Genomic DNA, 20,360 nt, shown 5'->3' with positions numbered 1-20,360 from the left:
TAGTGCCTGAGGAGCAATGCATTAGCCTAGCTTTGCTATGATTCCCAATGCCCATGCCTTTGCTATGCTTTGCTCTACCTGGTTATCAGGGCTCTTCCCCTACAATGATTGAATCTCTTCAATGAAGCTGAGTACTGTAGCCAGGCTGTGTACAAACTATAAATGATTGCTGTTTGCAGGTGTAACTTTCTAATGCACTACAATGGTTTCGAAGCTTGTGGTAAAGGAGAAACCCTGTGAGTCTGCTTTCACACACTGTGGATTGTAAGATATGTAAACAGTGGGGTGGGAGTGTTTGCATGGGGACGGGCTTATAATTGAACCCACAGTATCCAAAGTTTAGATTTATCAAAGAAAACTGTTTAGTAGATTCAGCCCATTCCCAGGATAGTTTGACTGCCCTTACAGAGAACTTTGAAAATCACATTGGTGTCCATTAGGCTGAAAAAAAAAACCCTACCAGCGTATCCATTAGCACGGAACTACCATCGAAGGAAGCAGAGAGGACTTGGAACCGATATCACACAGGGGTTCTGATACAGCATCGTTCCAGCACTGATAGCAGATCAATGTGCCACTGCAATGCCATACCATGCGAATCCACAATATGGAGATGGTGTCACCATTCTGCCAATGGCTCATAACAGTGCACTATAACTTTTCCGAGTTTGAACTGAGAAGATCTCTCTAAAGGTCCCGGGAGAGGGTGGGGTGAGGGGGGGTATAGCAGTCACGGTTCAAAAATCAAAGAGGAGCACTTTCAGTTGCTGCTGATCGCTATCTGACCCTAGGATTATATTCTGTCATTAAATGAGTTAGCAATTACAGGGAAGGAAACCCTTTGCATAAAAAAAAAGAATACTAATAAATGAGGAGGAAGTACAGCTAAACAAACATTTTAGGGTTGCGTCCCCCGGGCTGAAGGGTTAACATGAGGAGAAAAGACTCTGGAGCAATAATCCTTCAAAGAGAGGAGGGTCAAGCCAGGGGCTGAGGCTCCTGACAAAAAGTTCAACGGGGAAACTCGGGCCCCATCAGAATACTTCTACGTACATGCTGAGCTGTGCAAGAGAGGTAAGCAACCCTTGCTCCTAGCTATTAAAACAGGGTAGGACAGCAGTGGGTTTGCTGAATACTCTGTAGGAGGTCAGTGATCATGACTATAACTATTGCATTACAAACAAAATGATCGACGTCCGGCTAACGAATTGATTTCGCATTAAGCGGCGCAACACTTGCAGAGTTCCAGAGAAGGAAATGAGAGGTGACGTCAGCATAACAAGCCAGGCAACATAACTTCTTTGTCAGATAAATAAATGAAGGATTTCCCAGAATTTTTATACTGGAAACTTCCTCTTATGGACTACTAGCGAATCAAAAGCGGGCACGACCAAAAAGAATTTGAAAAAAAAAATCAAAGGCAGAAATGGTTTCTTATTAAAAAAAAAAAAAAAAAAAAAAACGTCAGAAAAAAACAAACTAAGCCATATTGAAAATTACAAACAGCTCAGGATCTTTCAGCCAATCTGAGCGCACGTTCCCCCTTCCGTATTCCACGCCACGTCTCAGAGAAACCCTATCCAGGACCACTTTCAGCCTGCACCGTGCTGTATGCGCCATATCAGCCCGGTTGACATCTCCTGCTTTAAAAAACGATACAGCTCGGAATTCCATTCAGCAGCAAAGTCCTTTCAGAACGGTGACATCACAATGGGCCGCGTACCTCAGCCACTTAGCGATATTCTCTTGATCAACCTTTTCCCTCTTTTCAATGAAATTGACGGTGGACTAAACAAACGTTAGTAATGACTAGAAAACAAACCTAGCTGGATCTTTAACATGTGTATCAATAATAAAGCAGTATGGAATAGAGGATGGTGAACGCCTGTGTGTGGGTTATATGGACACCGGTAGGGCTAGTCCACTCAGCAGTATGGGAGAAATTGAAGGGCATCCTCCAATCCCACTGCCAAGCCAATCTTTACACCAAGGAACTCGACAGGGGCTGTCGGCAAGCTCATGACCTGTGAAAGGGAAAGGTCAGCCCCACAGGTGTCCACTCAAGCTCCCCAGGCGCCTGGCCGGTAGAGGCTGCTGCAATACAGTGAGGATTTTCTAATAGAGTGAGAAATCCTCACTGAAATGGACTGACAGACAGTGGACTAAATGCTACCTGCTCTTTTATACTTAGCTGGTTAACTGTGCTGTGTAAGCTCTAAACATTACTAGCCCTTACAAACCCCATTGAGACTGGAGCGGTTCCCTGAAATGGATGCAAAGCCGAAGTCTTTGTTCACTTTCAGTTTTTTTGCTAGGTGGTTTGGGGACTGCAATTAACTGTATGCAAATTCAGAAACACGTTCTTCGCTGCCCATGAGCTGTGGCACGGTGGAGTTTTGAAAACTGTACTAGAAGTCTCCAGTCTCTACAGCTCAAATTGCAACGGCCAGACGAAGCAGCAAGCAATACTTTAACCCTTTCAGTCAGTGCCATCTGATAACACACGCTGTCGGTAATCACAGGGGAACCTCGTGGGACTCCTAGCTCTGAGCTCTAGTGCAGAAATACATATTCAGAATACTGGTGTCCTGTTCTCATCTATACTCAATAAAGGAGTTCCTTTTTGAATTCGATGATGTCATTTCACATTCTTTGACTCAACATAAATAATTCAGGACTGAACAATAATGTAATTATATTGATATCATCTAACAAATTGCTGTCGCTGAAGTCATGCTCCATATTTTTATTCATGCCAGAGAGGATACCTATACACTTCCCTGTTAACACTGCTGGGTTATGAACCTGAAAAATATGTTTCAGGGATAGCCGACCTTAATTAGTTTGCAATTAAATTTGCCGTCAAAGCCATTCCAAAAGCTCCAAACTAGAGTTTTAAAAGTACAGTAAGAAACAAAAACAGCATATTGCTTCAGTGGGTCTTGGAGACCCCTTTACTTTGCCTTGGCACTGTCTGTCTGGGCGTGGAGTTGATGTGGGCTAGTGTATGTCATGAGTATGTCTTCTGGAATTTAACTACCTTGCTGTCTTTGTAACATGTTATCATGCTTGGGTGATAGGACCTGTGAATATTTTTGTTACACCCTCGGTAACCCACCCCAGAACAGGTGCGCCATCGTTTAAGAAGCTTTTCGATTTTTAGTAGCTCAGAGTTCTGGAACTGCAGTGTGCTGGAATTCTCAGCTACTGATATCAAAACCTTCAACAGAACCAACAGCCCTAGAACTGTGGTCAACACTTAATGAAAATGCAAAGAAAAATAAACACAGCAGAGCACTAATGATTCTTTTTTAAATATAATAATGCTTAACAAAAGATGTAATCTTGCTTCAAATAAACCTTTTGATCTGTTTTTAGAAAACAAATCCACTCTCCCGTGTTTGATTGTGTCAAGTGAAGTAGTGTATTTGTATATGCTGATAACATCTGTTTGCTGTTTAAGAAGGCTGTAACTATAACAATATCAAACAGCTGCTTTGTGGGTCAGCTGCCCTGCCCTGTAGGGGTCCACATCTCTTTTGGGGGGGGGGCAGTTCAGTCTCCCCTACATCCTTGGCCTCTAACACGTAGTTGTTTGATTTGGCCCCTTTGATTGGGACTTTTCTGTTATTGATTTTTATATAAAAAATTAACTATTCTACCTCTCAGTAACAAAGCTATAGAGTATGCCCGGAACACTGCAGTATTTTCAACACCATAGCATGCTCTTAATATAAGAATCATCCATAACTAATAAACAGCCAGGAGTGCGGCATCTGAAACACTGAAAGAAACTCGATAAATTCGCTGGCAGACGTTTCCGCCGGCAGTCTTTCTCGATGTGTTCAACAGAGAAAAAAGTCTGCCGTTGAATTGACAAAGTTTCTTTTGGTGTTTTTTGATCTAGGAATTGAGCAGCTAGTGTGGTTCAGGTTACTTCGAACGGTTCCAGTACCTGTTTTGTAACTAGATTTCACGCAAATGAGCGCAGAACCTCTTTTAAAGAATATATCGGTTACCCTAACCCTGGTTTACCATGTTGATTAATATACTTCACCATACCTGTCTGTGCTTTACAAAGCTTACATGTGCTTTACAATGCTTTCACTGCTTTATTACACTGCGCTATGCCTTTACTGTGGTCAACTTTTATGAGGGAATGGTTGTAGGTTTCTAGAATAAAGCAAGCACTTAAATTACTTAATTGCTTCATTGCTTCATCAGCAAAAGCACTAAATGCAAAACAGATCAGACTGGAAGGGCAGAGCCACCCCGCTGCATTGGGCCAGGCTGAGGCTGGCAGGGCACAGTCACAGCACATGATGTTCTTGGCAGATATGATTTGGTTGCTGGTAGCATGGAAGAGTTTTAATGAAGCCTGTCCATGGTAAGGAACAGGTTTGGTTTCATTGCAATGCAGTTAGTCAGCCTAACGGCTTTCACTGAAGCAATAGCACAGCAGAAAAGGACATCATTTGTATTTATTAATTCATTTATTTGTTTGATTTTCTGGAACCGCATTGCATGGGCTTCGCCAAACTGTCATTAGGAAAACAACACTCAGTAAGGGGGGAAAAACTCAGACATTTAATTTAGGGGCTTGTTAGAATTATTAAGCTGTTTCTGTTTGAGAATAGCTTTGAGAATCCCATTTAAGTTTACTCATGGTAAAATGATAGCATTTGGAAAGCCAGAACAGACATGGCTAAGCACACAAGTGTGGCAAATGCACAGTGCAAACATGCTAAAGTCACTGTCAAATCCGATCTCAGGTGCAAACTAAATGCAATTCACTTTTATTTGAATGAATCACCAGTTCGTATAAGTGGATGATTTGCTTACCTTGAAATGCTGGGTGCTGAGAATTCAGAGTTCTTGTTGGTCTTCAGGTATTTGCAACAGGTTTGCTTTCGTCCTTCGAGTTTAAATAGAGCTGGGGTGGCAGACCAACCGAAACACTAATCGTGGAATAGCCGGCTCCAGGGTTTGTGTCCAGAGAGGTTCTAAATAACTGAGCAGTCTTACAGGCCAGTACAGGACAGTGCAGCAAAGTGTATTTAAATATCTAATATGCACATTGGTATGCAGTTCCTTCAGTATGTGCATGCAATTAAAACAACTACACTCCAGACTTTGTATGTATAAGAATCCAGGCACGTGTGTTCTTCTATCTATGTGTGAACATGCTGTCAAACTCTCTGAATACCAAGTGTGTGAGTATGTGTGTGTAAAACAAGGGCTCTGAGGCTGGCTGTCCCTCCTTGTAAGATCTGTACGTGTGGGTGGAAGGCAGGAGCAGTCAAGGGAATGCCTGGCCCACTGACTGCAGCCCATACTTATAAGCATTCCCTATTTACCTGAGTAAACAGAGTGTGTGCATACCTCAGCTGGAGGTGTTTAAAGATCCCAGACTTGCCTTTCAAGAAAGACACAAAACCTTATTTAACTCTTTAAAATACCATGCAGCCCGAGCTACAAGCAGGAGCTTAGTGCTTGCACGGTGCTTGCACAGAGCACCATGAATAGATGGGGCTAACCCCAGGCTAATTCTAGCATAGTCCCCATTGTATTCAGAGGCTTGCTGCTGTACTGTGAGTACTCCAGCAACAGTTTCTAACCTGAATGAACATTTACTGGTTTCTTTCTGCAGCTAGATTAATTCACTGTGTGGGGTTAAAGCCAGTTCCCTTGTCCTTTATTAGGCACCTATTAACCCATTAAGTGCCATTGTCCTCATTTGAGGACAGGCTGCTTTGTAGCTTTTAGGAGCATTTTTAGCTGCCACCTCTTTTTTCAAGCAGCTAGTTATAGGGCACAATTTCCTGCAGTGTAAAGAGTCAAAGAAACTGATCAAAGTCTTCATTTTAGCAGCTGAGTGAAATTTGCTTGGAAGTGGCGAAATCAGCTAGAGAAGGATGCATGAGAGTTGCCTGGTGTTTCAAGAGCTAGTGATATTTTTAAAAACAGCAGTTAAAACAATACAGTCTTTTTTATTGTATTCTTTAATATTGTACAGTGCAGTAGAACTTGTTAACTCGGTTGCATGGGATGAACTTCAGATTTTGAATAGTCCGGCCCCTGTTTTACAATCTGCCTAGCAATGCAAGACCAGCCTCTCTTTTGAATCCACTAGTTTAAGACTCTAGTCCATGTTTTATCCTTTCCCGTGAGGTGCGCAATGCATGAGAAGAATGGTAAGGTCTTCTATGAAGCTCAAAAGGATTAGCGATCTGTCTTCATTTGGTTTAGCTGTGGCTGAGGGCAGTAATTCAAAGTCTTTACAAGCACATGCCATTTCCCCTTATTGTCCTGAATGCTTACTTCTCAAAATAAATATTCCACTCGTGCAAACTGAAAATTTTGATTCAGCTGAGCAGTATTCAGATTACCAGAATTAAATAAAAACAAAATCTGCTTGGGCAACCTGGTTAACTCCTAGCCAAGGCTACAAATTAAACGATCCTGAAAGGGGTGCCACTTAACAAAGCTCAGCCAGAATACCTTAGGGTGGGATTTATAACAAAAAAAACTAAACACGTCCTAAAAGACACGTCCTGTAAAGTTAAAGAACCAGAAAATGTGCTCAATTATAGGATTGGATTACCTTCTTGATGTGTGTTTGAGTCAACTGTGCTGAGCTTCGGTTTCAGTTCTCGGTCAATTTGCATTCATTCAAATATCATATTGTTATGCTAAATGCCGTGGAATTTCTACTGTTGTTTCATAATGGCAATACACATTTGAAGAGTTTGTGTGCACTTCTATAGCACAGTTCCACTTGTTCTGTTTCTTTTAGACAAAACCTGCAAATATGTATTGCTAACACACTGTCACAATGTGTGTCACAAGCCAAATGTACTGGAATTGATCATTCAGCATTACAAGTGCAGGTCTGTGGCTCCCCTTTGAAAGGTTTCCCATAGTAAAAGCATAGCAAAGAGCAGTAAAGCATAGTAAGCATTGTAAGGCCCAGAGATGTATGGTAAAGCATATTAAAAGACATGGCAAACTATTTTAAACTGGTAAACAGTATAACCATGGGCAAGGCATGACTAGCATCATAGCCATTCAGACTTTTACTGTAGCTTTTGAAATTTATTAATATCATTGTGTTGCACTATAGTAAAAAAAAAAAAATCTGACAACACAGTATTGGACCAAATTCTTATTCAAATGCATGCTGTTTACTTCTCCAATCTAAGTTAAACATTGCCAGTTAAAAGAGATCTATACACCAAGGAAGGAAATAGTAAAAAAAAAAAATAATGCTGTTTCTCTGTTTACCTTGGGGGCCTAACTGAAAAGGAATTAGTCTCGTTTCAGTTTCCAGATAGATTGATGACTAGATAAGATCAATAAAGCAAGACAAGTATTTCGTGAGCAGGTTTTCAAAGGGCATGTTATTATGATCTTGTGTATCATTTTTGGCAGATGTTGCCTTGGAAGAGGAGGCCCTTACACTTGTTCTGTGAAGGATATTGGTCTTGTTTTGACAGAATTATTTTGTTTTCTCTTGATCACTGGGTTCGAGGTCAGCGACAAGCATTCCTGTTATTGAATGGACATCAATACTGAGCTAAAACGAGTCCATAAGTGACAAGGATCAACTGCATTAAGTAGCTAATAAGGTTTGCATGAGCTGGCCCCTGTATTGCGTTCTATAGCACCTTTGATGCTCTCCTACGTACCACAAATTTCTGTGTGTACTTTACTATGAGAAGTGATAGGTGGGTGTGTTGGCGTGTACACAGTGGAGTTGCTAATTAACGCGTGACCTTTCACTAGAAATCCCGAAAGAGGGATTTAGCACAGCCTGATGGAATATACTGGGGCCCAAACTTGCTTCCTATTGAAAGTGATATCCAAAAGCTCTTTAATACACCCCTGACCAGTGCAGCCTTCCAGTGCCACACAGCAGGGGAGTGATTCATTTAGCTTAATAAGGACAAAGGATTAAAATGGGGGGAGAAAGTGGCATGTTACTGTGCTAGTACATTTTTTCCATGCTGGACAGAGAGGGCTGCTGTCCTCTCTCCCAGCTGAAGTTTGTTCATGGTGGATGGAGTGAGGGCACAGCACGTCCAAAGGCCAGCCTCCCTGTACCTATTCTAGTATATACAGAAATGAGCCGTCGTTCTACCCAGACATCTTGAATGCAGCGTTCTTGTGCTGGTATGTTGACACACTCCTGGGAGGTGTGCAGTGATGTTGCAGATGTATTTGTGAAGCACAGATACATCTGCATGCTATATAAATGCATTTTCCAGCCGTTACCTTCCGGGACCACCTTGTCAGTGAGATGTGAAGGCCAGACCCCCTGCATTAGTTCAGCTGCAGTGTTCACAGAATGACCGGGTTCACACGTTTGGGGTCATTTGTTTAATCCATGTTGCAACATTTACCTGTTCGTGCTTTATCAGAGCACAAGGCAGCCGACAACGCATTGTGAGCAGACAATAGCGGCACTCCGACTTTGTCTTTTCAATAAATAAACACGTGAATAAGACACTTTGCAAGCTCAAGGTCTGCAAAAGAACACACTTTGTGTGAGAAGCCGTGAAATGACAACCACAGGGGCTAGATCGGCAAAGCTGTTTACTCACCGCAACGCACCAAATCAAATGGGCAAACCACAAATATACAGCTTGTACATTGAACTGAGTCGCCTGGGAGGGCTCTGAAGCTGTCTGTAATGACAATTTGGAGTAAATCACCCAAAACGTACCAAGGAGTTCCATAAAAACAATCACTTTGCACAATAATTTTTGCAGCATTTTTTTGCAGGGCTACACTATCATTTAATCATAGTTTGCCTTTTTTATTTTAAATATACCATACCTTTCATGGCTTTGTAATGCACTATACTTTATTACACTCTGCTATGCTTTTACTGTGGGAAACTTATACAAGAGAACACTGTCACATTATTTGTCTAGCAATGGAAATGCTGATACCAATCATAGAAATCACTGAAAAAGATGTTGCAGAAACGTTGATCTGCTCGGCTTGCTTAGTTTTAATTTAAGTAATGGTTGCTGATTGTGTGGTTTTGGGTTGGTTCAGGGTACGGTGTGGTGGTATTCTGTAAGGACAGTACCGGCAGTGGATAGCATTCCCTGCATTCCCCTCCTTACCTATCTTGATGTTAAGCCTGCAGGTAGGTGAGCGTTATCAGGGTCGTGCCTCTGTGTGCTGTCCATGGTTCAGGAATGCGAGGCACATCTGAGTGATGAGAAGGCCACTGGCTCAGCGTCACTGTGTTCAATGTGGCGTCGGAGGCAAGCTGTGTGATTTCCAGAAGGGGCACGGCCCAGCTTAGCAGCGCAGGCTGGTATTGTTTGCTCAGGCACAGTGCTGGGTCAACACAGACACACCAGTGCAAACTGATCCAGGAAGGAAAGCCACCCGAATACCTGCCTGCTGTGGTTTATTATGCCATTTCCCAACCCAGTTAGATTGCAGAATACATCAGAGCGTGCTGCACGTCCATTTTATTACAACATCAAATTGTTTTCTGTAGTTTATCAGTCATATGGATCTCCTTGTAAAAAACACAAATGAGTAAATTGCAGGACAAAATACATCTCCTTCAGTGTCATCACTTGTTCTCTTTTAAGATGTGTGTTATCCAGCTGCTTTTTGTTCCCATACGTATTTTTCAAAAGCCACTGGGGTCAATAACGACAAGAACTGTATGCAAATCTCTCAATATTTTTTCTGAAACTCCCCAATTCACGTACTTGAAGAGCTGTCTTTCAGACATAGTTATTTCACTTCTCAGAAGACCATTGTCTCTGAGAAACTTGTTGGATCCTGCCAAACGTTCCAATGAGATAAAACGGAGCAGAGAAAAATATACTGTGCACATAGAGGTGAAACTCTTTAGAAACTCGGTCAAGCAGACAAAGATTTTGTTTTAGAATTCCCATTGAAAGTTTTGAAGCTATATCCCCTTCAGTCTTTGCTTGCATGATTGCACCATGTAAAGTTTCTAAGTATCTATTTTAGAATGTTTTTTTCAAAGTTTTGGTAGGGCAACTTCTAGAACTCCATAGAGTTCGCACACAAATTAAAAAAAATGAACCTACGAAATCGTGACTAAAGGGATATAACACTGTATATAAAAGAGAATGAGATCGATAGTCAGACAGACGGGCAGACAGAATTGAATTAATAATAGTTAGCTAACTATCTCATACAGACAGACATGTTGATGTGCAGCACATAGATATAGGTAAGGAGCAGATACTGGAGTTAGCCAAAGAGGCGAAAGATTGTCATGACAGACAGACGGGTCATAAATATATACTACACAATTAAACATGCATTAAACAAACACAATCTGAAGTATCGAATGAGATGAGGTTAAACTCAGCTTACCCTACACTGCAGTGCGCTGGTACGGTACGTTTTACATAGTAAATGTCCCATGCATACACTATGCATGGCATTGCTATACATCTCTGTGCTTTCTCTTTGTTTTGTCCAGAGTATGACCACAGTGCACACGTAATAAGGGTCAGCCTGCTACACCAAAGGATCTTAACGATGGCGCAGATAAATAGTGCCATCCTTAAAACCGTCTTTAGATATTTTCAAAGAGAGAAATACACTGCAGAGACTTGCATGACAATTTTTATAACCTTGCTACAATAATCTGTGTCAGTATCTGATGTGTGTGGATCAGTGCCTCCTGCAGAGTGTACAATACAGTAAGAGTGCTTGCTGTTCACTAAACCCTTTATCCTCCCCCTGAACTCTTTTCCGAAACACGATCTCAACCACCTGAAGAGGTTTATCAGGGCCAGCCACTGATCACTGCTTTACCAGTTTTATTTATTAATAATGCTGGACACAAAAGTGGAAGAAACAGTGGTATTGACTCAGCCCTTGGGTAAATAACCAGCCAGATCTCCCACAATTAACAGAATGCCAGTGACGTCATGCAGCCTTGCATTGTGCTCTCCCTCTCTGATGTTCCCTAATCACCTTGCAGCTGACGAACAGAGGGATCCATGCAAGACAGACACAGTGCATCAGGAGGCAGGTAGACACAGTGCATCAGGAGGCAGACACAGTGCATCAGGAGACAGACACAGTGCATCAGGAGGCAGACAGACACAGTGCATCAGGAGGCAGGCAGACACAGTGCATCAGGAGGCAGACACAGTGCATCAGGAGGCAGACACAGTGCATCAGGAGGCAGACACAGTGCATCAGGAGACAGACACAGTGCATCAGGAGGCAGACACAGTGCATCAGGAGGCAGACACAGTGCATCAGGAGGCAGACACAGTGCATCAGGAGACAGACACAGTGCATCAGGAGGCAGACACAGTGCATCAGGAGACAGACACAGTGCATCAGGAGGCAGGCAGACACAGTGCATCAGGAGGCAGGCAGACACAGTGCATCAGGAGGCAGACACAGTGCATCAGGAGACAGACACAGTGCATCAGGAGGCAGACACAGTGCATCAGGAAGCAGACAGACACAGTGCATCAGGAGGCATTGTTTGAGCTCCCTTGGCTTGAGGGCAGCCTCCTGTTCTCTGAACTCTGTGTGTCGTATCGACGAACAAAACCAATCACCCCACCTGAACGATGTAAACCCCTCGCAGACGCATTTACAAAGCTGGTTAGAGGGGAAGACATTTCTGAGTGAAGCGGTTCTGTAAGGTGTTTTCGTGAAGATTCTAGCAACGTAAACACGCTGTTTCAGGGGACGAAATTTTAAATTTGGGTTTTCTTTCTCAGTGTCCTGTGCTCTTGAATGCTTCATAGATAACCCTGCAGTGCTACTAGTAGAGCAGGACTTACTTGGTTCACGAGACCAGCAGGTTTTTTAATTGCATCACATTTTCTGGGGAATACAAACTTACTGGTGTGTCAACAAGTCACGCTAATTGATAAGATATAAGATGTAAGATATAAGATAATTGCAAAGATATTCCATTTTCTTGTAGAACTGATCCTGATTGTGGGCCAGCGCTGTGGACCCACAGATTCAGAGTCAGTATCCAGGTGCATTAAACTAATCCATTCAAACAAAGGCCCCGAATCTACAGAGGTCTCTGCGGTTAACCCGTTAGGATTTCAGTGGTATTAACAGTGTGTTATTATGTGCCCTTTTAAGTTCTCTGTGTAATCTGCTAAACAAATTACTTTAGCATTTCAGAGAGGATTCTTTTAAAGGTTTTTTTTTTCTCGTTTTTGAAAGACTAAAATCCATGCATATAATTGGGATGGAAGTGAAAGAAAAGATTTTAAAGAACTAAGTCTGTTTTCTGTATGTTTCTTAGACTTTTCTAGTACTCAGAAGCAGAGAACGAAGAATGAAGCTTTCATGTGTTTTCTCAGTTGGCTCACAGTTCTGGGTTGTTCCATTTCCAGTTAAGGGCTGTTCTAGCAATCTTGCATCAGAACATTTGGAACCGCATGAGGAAATGGCTAGAGACCGTGTATGAGAACAAAGTAATTAAGGGAGAGCCCCTTATTAGCTTAAAAGCATTGTGTGTGCGTGTGCGTTTATTTTTAATATGCTAAACTTCCTTGTTCAATTAAAAACATCTTCTCTGGTATACCAGCGTGTGTGCGCTGCAGCAGACATTAGCAAACCCTTGCAGGTTCTCGGGTAGGGTCTGCATTAAAGAACGCTTTTAAATCTGCCAGGGCTGTTGCTGTACTCAGTACCTCCGTACCTCAGCGTCTCGGTGCAGGGTGGCTGATTCCAGGGCTACTGGGTTTGAGATTTATCTAATACATGTTATCAGAGAAAATATGACAACGACCGCAGACCAAAGTGCTAAGGCATCCCAGTCCTACAAATCAAAGATAAAGAAAAACAATACAGTTAACAGAATTCTCCCAGCATTTTAGCTAATGCGTTATCAAGGAAATCTCCTAAAAGCTCTCCAGTAGACTTGGCATCCCAAGGTGCACCTGTTAACCAGCTATCCTCTTTAGAGTAAACAGCCCTGCTATGCGCAGGAAATTACTGTGCAGCTCTTTGAGACCGTGCATGTTCAAACTTGTTACCCCCCAAGGGGAACCGGAAATCTCCTAAAAGCTTCACGCCTGAGAAATCCTCATTTTCATATTCCGGTTTTATTTCAATAATTACAGCAGGATTTGTGTTTGATTTGAAGGGAAACGAAACAACAATAAGAATACTTGACCTCTCAGAGAGCTGCTGCTGTAGTGTATCAATGTCATATTAGCAGTAGATTGCTTCTGTATCCCTCAGTATACACACAGTGATTGAAATAGATTTTATTAGCTGTATTTGAACATGTGATTGTGAAACTGCACAGTAGGATGATATTAATTCCTCACTGTCCTTTCCCTTGCCGTCACTGTGCTTTACTATGGCTTTTAACAATCAGATGATAATGAATCTTAAGCACCTTCCTAAATTAATCCTGGTCGTGTTTCTGACCCTTACACACAGTTGCTATAGAATCCCATAACAAATCTATAGAATTCTGTCAAAATATTATGTATTTTTTACTTGAAATGAAGATAGGCAAATGAAAAAAAAAATGACAGAACTCGAATCTGTATCGCAGTTTTCCGCCTCTTCTTAGGAGATGGCTGGGAGAGGAGCATGATGGCGTGTTTGACATGCTTCATGTAAAAAGTGTTGGACGAGAAAGAGCTTTTGATGTTCGATCGACCTTCTGAATTTTGTTCGCCACTTTGCAAATTTTTGCAGATTGTTCCTGACGACTGTCTTAAAATGATCACAAAAAAGGTTTTAAACATTAAAAATATTTGCCCAGCTATTGAAAAGCATGTTGCGATTTTTTCCAAATCTGCTTTTCCTCATAGTTGCATCAATTTACCATGCATTGCACTCTGTAGAAAGAGAGGGGAAGCTGTAAAACGTGCATCACAACAAAATACTTTATCCCAAAGTCAATCTGTCTAGCTCCAGTCACTACAGCTTATCAGGGTTGTGTGCTCAAGGACCATTTCTTCAGTATCAGCAGCAGCTGCAGACTGAGGGCTTTCGTCACACTTGCATTCCCCTGTTGCAACACCAGCAGATGCCAGTGCATCCCCTCCCTACAGGGAAGAGTCAATGGCAGCTTGCAATCCTGACACCGCTCCCTGAAAGTGCCAGGCAATGCATTTCTATTAGGGATCAGTGTTGGGGAACTTGCTTGTTGGGATAACACTTCACATGAAGTGTCTCTCTTTACTGTGTATTTGCATAGTAGTTACTTAGTAAATGCATGCATGCTTACACATAATTACAATGTTATTATGCATAGTTGCAACGTACTTCATGTATACATCTTTTTGCACACTACAACCCTAATCAACCAGACTGTATACTTGCACACAGATTCAATGACCTTGCCTTTTTTTATCATTAGAAGCTTTACAAAAGGTTTCTTGTTTGTGCAGGCAAATGATTGTGAGTAACGAAGACAGCATTTTTAAAACCAGCTCTGAGACTTTTATTTAGTTTTCCTGAACAAACAACGTGTTTAAACAGGCAATGCACGGCTGCAGCGGCGCACACCCTGGGTTTGATGTCATGGTTATTCAGACACTCGTAATCATGAGGTCTTCCTTGTTTCATTTGGCTTCTGTCTGCCATATGGCCTATACCAATTCAAGTTTATTTGCTGCTGTGCTATCTCCCTGCTGTGCAGAATCGGGAGAGGCCTGTAAACTCAGCGTGTTTGTTTCCTGATAAGACCTCAGCTGGAGGTTTTTTTTTTTATTGTTTTATTTTAATTTTTTTTGTTACCTAGTGTCAAACCTTTCGTGTCTGAAGTATATTCTTGACAGCAATCGTATTTGAAAGCTAGGCTTTGGAAGGCTATTGTGAAACTATTCTACAATGACAGCTTTTATATAGTATAAATATGTGGAAGTCATAGGTACAAGGTGCAAAGTTCTGGAATTATAGGGGAAAAATATATATTCTTTATTAATGTCTTAATTGGTACAGACTGTTGAAGGATGTTACTAGTTTCAGTATGTATGATGTTAAAAATCTTTAAACTCTTAAAATGAAAAAAAAAGTGTGCCGTTTCTTTTTAGTTTTATCCAGTGTAACTGAATAGCGGCGGCTGTTTTAGTTTCTACAGGATGTAGCGGGAGCATGTGTTTTTAGGGTTAGGGAGGTTGTGTCTGCAGCAGAAATTGCCTTTAGGAGAGGTACACAAACTGGACAGTGAAACAGGGCCGGGGGTTCAATTCCTGTTTTTCAATTCCAATTCCTTCGACGGAGTTCATATTTTAGAGACGTAACAATTGTTGTGGTTATTCAACTGCTTTCATTTGAAGCCGATTTTAATTTGGCGCGCAAACAGTGCCTTCTACTGAGGCGATTCGTTGCCCCTGTGAGGAGTTCATTTTAACAGAACACGGCTCAGTGCAATTTTAAATTAGTGACGTGTTGGAACGAACGGAAAGGGGATTTAAGTGGGGGATTGATTTTAAAAAGGAGTTGGAATTGATCCGTGCCGTTAACAAAGTCTAGTTTCTGTTGAATGGTAAACTATTGAAGACACTTACCCAGGATTTTTCTCTTGGTAAAAAACATAAATCAATACTCAAAACAGATACAGCAGCTTTCAGTTTATTATCTTCACCACCATCTTTATCTACAAGCTGTCAATAAAGCATTCAGAGCCGCAATACCTTGACTTTATTTGTCGGAGCTTTTGTTTGCAATCGAGTGTGCAATCTGTAAAAATAAGACTTATTTTCTATCAACTAACCCTACCCTCTAGCAAGATTTTACACCTAAGAGGTGTTGGATGCTATTCCCATGGCTCTCACAAGATGGCAGCGCTGCGCACCATGGCTGATCCATATCGCCTGTTTAATAAGCATACTGTTGTTATTTTTCACAGTCAGGCTGAACTCTCAAAGCTTCATTAGCACCATGTATTTCCAGAAGGTAAAATAGTGCACCCAGGAAGGGTGAGCAAGAAGCAACACGATCCTTTAATCAGTGAGACTCCACCCTGTGAATATGAATGGATAAAAACACACAAAAATAAAATCATTTATAACAGAAGTACGCCACTGTATTTTAAGAAATGGGACCTGTTCTTAAAACATGTCAATGTAGAAATCCTATGGTCATGAAAACAGTGTTTGTGGGTATATATGCATGTATACATTAAGATACTAATAATATTTCAAATCTGTTATAATTTTTATATATAATCAAATTTTTATATATATATATATATATATATATATATATATATATATATATATATATATATATATATATGAACAGTATGAGGGTGTGGTAGGTAGAATTATACACATGTATGATTTTCTTTTTTTGAATGAAAAAAATGTGGAAAAAAAAATATATATATATATATATATATATTTTTTTTTTCCCACATTTTTTTCATTCAAAAAAAGAAAATCATACATGTGTATAATTCTACCTACCACACCCTCAGTACTGTTCAAATACTGCCATGCTAACAGCCTGAGACCCTGCCTTCAGGCTCTGAGGGGTTATAGGGGATTAAGAGGACTTGCGTTTCTCCCAGGCCTTGCCTCTGTTCTGACACTTTCTCCCTCCCTGCTGTATTTTGCCCATGAATTGGAATCACACGTTGATATCAGATTCCCGGAACATAGCCCATTGTTCATTTGGTTCAACAGCTCTACTCCTTGATTCTGTTCCCAGGAGCCCTTGCATTCCGCTGCTGGCATGCGTGCAACTCAGGGATCCAGGATCCTGGTGCAACACCATGATAAATAAATACAACATACATTAGAAATGACATGTAGCTGTTTGTTTAATACATAATTCTTTACAGCTATAAAGCCCTTAGCTAAACTTTACCATGTGGGTAAATGGCATAAGCTTATGTGTCACTAATCTTTTTATTGAAACTAAGTCAAGCAGACAAATGTTTGGGCTTCATCACTGTTTAGCAGGATTCAGGGGTGCTTATTTGAAGATACAGTTGTTTGGATGGTACACTGAAGCTGTACCCTCAATGTTATTCCTCTGATGTTTCATTTTAAAACAGAAACATGTTTCATAGATAATTTCTATGCCAAGCAGACCTGGGGGTCAGTTATAATTACAGCAGCAATGTTATATTGTAATGGATATTAATTCCAAATTACAATTGTAATTGAGCCCAGATCTGATGCCAAGGTTCTTTAGCAAGAAAACATACCCGGGTCTATTTTAATGATCTAAGGCTTGGCGGGTGTAAATACCGTCGCTCGTTAACTCTATTAATCCACTGGGATCAATAAAAAACAAGCAACAAACAGCATTGATGCAAACAAATTAAAAACGGGCGCTACTTAACCCTTTCAGTCCTGAATTATTTTTGTCAAAATTAAGTCATGCAATTCAAAAAGGAAGTCCTTTATTGAGTATACATGAGAACAGGACTTTTTTTTTTTCTGTATATTTCTACGTTACCTCAGACTGGGACCTAGGAGTCCCGTGAGGTTAAAGCGTGATTTCTGACGGCGCATGTTAACAATCAGCTCTAAGAAAAGGACTGGAAAGGTTCAGTCAATATATGTTTACCTTGCGGATGTGGCCTCATCAGACCAGCTTGTCTTTCAGAGGATGATAAGAACTAGCAACACCCATACCTCAAAACATCTTCCAAGATCCTGACACTAAAACAGACCTCTTGAGGTGTCTTTCCCATGCGTCATCGACAAACAGATCATGGATACGTATCAAAAATTGAATTGAAGGTAACTTCTGAGGAAAACTCCTATATTTGACACTGTGTTGACATTTGGTAAGATTAATAATAACAGAAAAGGAGGACCCAGTTCTTGGGAACCAGTAAATAATTGAAGCTTAAATGATTATGTAAAGGTTATGTAAAAGTAAATGTTGTCTTTCTTAATAATAAAGTGGTTCCATCCTGAAATGAAATGTCATCGCACCAAGGATTCAGGACTGACAGTTATTATTTGAATAGCGTCACGGCAACAGAACTGGGTGTCGGCGTCTCAAAGAATATCCTTTTGAGCAGCAATCGCAGTTAAAGAACAAAGCGTTTAACAACTGATGCTGAGAAATCATTCGAAGCCAAAAGCTGCCTTATTTGATTTGGGCGAGTCTTTGTGTTCATTCAGCATCAACAACGTCAAGAAATCCAGATCTGCAGTCTCCAGGTCTGTCAGTCCGACAGCAGCCTCAAACCAGGCGAAATGAACGGGAAACAGCAGCCCTATTCCTAATAGAATCACAGTTTTCTGTGAAGACTAGAAGTCTTATTTGTTGTTCTTCTTGGGTAAGGGCGCATTAAGTTTAGAACAACAAGGGACATGGGAAAAGTCGCCTCTGGTACTCGTGTGTTTTTTTAAACACAGTAATGGTTTTATTTTGCTTTCTCCATGGCAGGACAGCAGGCAGTGAGCATCACTATTCAGCTCGCTGTGGTCAGGTTGCCACAATGCATTACTTTTCCATCTAAAACCCAAACTCCAAACCCCATGATGGGGAACCTGGGTCTTTGTTCCCAACCTCCCTACCCCGCTCAGTAAATCCCTAAACAATAGATTTTTATTCTCAAAGGGCTTTTACTCTTGTTCAAATAAGAAAAAAAGAGAAAGACTTCAATCTGTTTCCTTGGAAACGCTTGTTTTTATCTTAAATGAAAGGTACATAATGATCCCTGCTTAACCAAAGGACTCTCTGATTCTTTTTAAGGAAGGCTAATGGTCATTTCTATGTTACAATGCTGTACAGTAATATACTGTCAACACTGTAAAAGCAACCATCACTACAAACTCTACGGGATTCTTTTTGCAAAAATCTTTAATGCCGAAGAAGTTTTGGATTCCAAGTACATTCCTTATGCATTCATTTTCAGCAAGTTGAAGAATCCTTTTATTTTATAAAATGTATTCAGCCACCACAGTACCCCTTTCTTACTCTTTGAGAGACGTTTGTCACCAACCATTATACAGAAAGTAACATCTAACTGCTTTGTTTTAAGCCACGGCTGGATTTTATTATAGAACATTTTACAATTTCCGAGCACTGGGGAATCGCCCTTGACCTTTCCTTGGTTATCCCGGAGTCCTTCCTTCAAACGAATGGCAGAATGCAATCCAGGTGTAATCCATGTTGCTGTAAAATGCTCTAAAAAACGATTTTGATGTGATGGGGTGCGCACGCCCCCGTGTTTTAATGTATTGCATTGTGTTTTATTATTGTTTGGCAGTGTGGATGGGGATAAATCGCCATCCCTCTGACCATTGTGACCATCTCCAAATTGATGAAGTGAGTACTAATTTGGAGATGGCCACATATATAAAAAGCACTTGAGCCAGTCATAAGGGGTGAGAGGAGCAAGAGAGCCAGGGAGCCAGCTATCACGACAGTAAACCATTGCTACAAGTGCTGGATCAAAACCAGCACTGTACTTGTTTTGTCTGTGCACATCTGTTTGCTTTGGCCGGCGTGCCTTTTGTTTTGTGTCTTTGTTTCTGTTTATTTGAGTTTTTTAATAAATACGTGCCCCGCGCTTGACCCGCAGTACTGCGCCTATACTTCCTGATCTGGCGTCACCCACCGGCAGTCCATGACAGCCTGCTAGTACCTCATACCTCTAGCCCCTACTGAAGTGGTCCGAATCGCTCCTCTGCGTGTGTATTATTGAGTATCCCGGTTGCTATCCTCGAATAAGGAAACTGGCGAATGTCTTTACTACCTGCATCAGGTAGTAAAATTACAGGGCATGGCTTGTTATTTCTGCTGTTTGCCTTTCTTCTGTGGGAATGAATATAACACGCAGAACAAACACTGATGGATAATGATATTTAAAGAAACCCTGAAACAGACCACAGACCTGGATTCCCAGCAAAAACTGGTTACACAAAGACCCATGTAGGTATACAATCGCCTATATTTTTTGTTAAAGATGAATTTACTGTACTAAAGAGAGATGCAGCTGTATATAAAATGAATGCGTTCTCTTGAAAGGGTTCTGTGACCAAGGAGAGACTGTGCAGTAATGTCTGAAACCTCTGTTTAGTCTATGGATAGGCTATCAGTTACTATGTACACCAGTGTGATTGTGGGAATCAGCCCTTGTGTTATCAGTAGGGCAGAGTTTGATAGACCCCGTCCTGGGAATTAGCCAGTTGGTTGCATGATTCTTAAATGTAGACCATTGAGAAGAATCTGGTTCTGTCGTTTTCTTTCCTAAGATGTTTTAGAAGCTTTGGTGCAAGTACCAGTGTACCTACGAGAGATATTTGATATGACCCGAACTTTTGTTCTTCAGTATAGTATCACAGTAGTTATTTACTATATAACTAATACCACCCTATATCAATTCATGAAGACAAGCAGCAAATGCATAGAAGCATCTACCC

General features: G+C 41.1%; 1 protein-coding gene across 2 annotated transcripts in view; it reads right to left on the bottom strand.

Moving 5' to 3' along the window:
* Positions 1 to 20,360, bottom strand: part of LOC121300115 (SAM pointed domain-containing Ets transcription factor-like) — a 31,967-nt gene that overhangs the window by 6,937 nt on the left and 4,670 nt on the right. The window contains exon 1 of one of the 2 annotated variants that reach the window (XM_041228528.1): positions 4,843 to 5,316. The exons of the other annotated variant lie outside the window; for it this stretch is intronic. The gene's annotated coding sequence lies outside the window, so the exon portion shown is untranslated. Of the gene's footprint in view, positions 1 to 4,842; positions 5,317 to 20,360 lie in introns of those variants that run through there. 2 annotated transcript variants of the gene reach the window in all.

Source organism: Polyodon spathula, chromosome 25 (assembly GCF_017654505.1).
Source record: "Polyodon spathula isolate WHYD16114869_AA chromosome 25, ASM1765450v1, whole genome shotgun sequence".
In the NCBI taxonomy this organism is placed as follows: domain Eukaryota; kingdom Metazoa; phylum Chordata; class Actinopteri; order Acipenseriformes; family Polyodontidae; genus Polyodon; species Polyodon spathula.
The sequence above is the reverse complement of the archived record's forward strand: the minus strand, read 5'-3'. Positions and strand labels throughout refer to the sequence as shown.